Below are 1,267 nucleotides of genomic sequence, written 5' to 3' on the forward strand. Positions count from 1 at the left end.
CCCCTCTCCCCACGTCCCCACACTAACACTAGCCCTCATATTTTAAACGTTTCACAAATAAGACGGTATCTTCTTACTTGAGAAGAATTGAATGAATAGGAAAAGGAAATAAAACTGGGCATTTTATTGTATAGGTAGTGTCGACTTGTCTCCCTTCATAGAGTCCCAACTTGCCCTGATAATAGAAAGAAAGTAAGATAACAAGTAATGGTAGCTCTTCTTTATGACTTTATCGTACTCATCACATGGAACCTACTACCAGCTTTGAAACAATTGGGGGGTGGGGGGGGGGGGGGTAGAGGAGAGTATAATGGGGGCAAGTGCCAGTGTTAACTTTATCTACAAATGAAGGACGATAACAAAGTAACAGAGAGCCAAGCCAGACTGCATGTTAGTCTCCACTATACTGTGTTTTAACATGACAAAACAGGAAATAACTGCCAACAAAGAAAACTACCTCAACTTCCCCCAACTAAAAAAACTGACCTTGGGAATATTCTCCATTCTATTAATTTAAATTAACTTAATCATTTGTATGCTCTCTTTACTTAGTGCTAATGCAATCTAACATACAAAGACAAGCTCTCCTTTTGTCGACAACATTATAAAACTGATTTACATTAAGGAAACAACAAACCACATATGATCATGCATTTTATGTTTGAGCAGCTTTATGTAGCAATTCCACAGCCAAACGTGTTCTCCACAAGAAGGGTAATCAACAATTAAAATATGTTAAGAGTCATGAAGAAAAGATATGATAAACCAAGAGCAGAGCTAGTGTATAAGGTACGGGTTCGATCGAACCCATAAATTTTAAATGGCCCGCCTTTATTGTAGACAATAGTTGAATTTGAGTATTTCTAATATTCAGGAGAATGTTATATGCATTGGGATGGTAAGACTATATAAAGTACAATCTTGGAGTTTCATAAATTTCGAATCATGTCAAATTGTAGACTCCTTTTTTAAACTCTAATTAAGACAATAACCAAATACCACAATTTTCAAGAATATAAAGCAAATAAGAACTCCCAACGACTTTCTCATTTCTGAATGCTTTTTAAACTTAAGAATGAATTGAATCATAACACTGGAAACTTATACCAAAAATGGTAGGCTTTTCAAACCACGAGAGGACAAAAAGCTTAGATTAAAAAAAACCTTAAAAAACAAGGCACATGGGTGTCCAAAATTAAGCAGTAATAGCTTTACTAGTATTCTGAAAGGCACATGAATAAGGTAGGCAATGACTGACTGTCCTTTG

Source organism: Nicotiana attenuata, unplaced genomic scaffold (genome assembly GCF_001879085.1).
Source record: "Nicotiana attenuata strain UT unplaced genomic scaffold, NIATTr2, whole genome shotgun sequence".
NCBI classification, from domain to species: Eukaryota; Viridiplantae; Streptophyta; class Magnoliopsida; order Solanales; family Solanaceae; genus Nicotiana; species Nicotiana attenuata.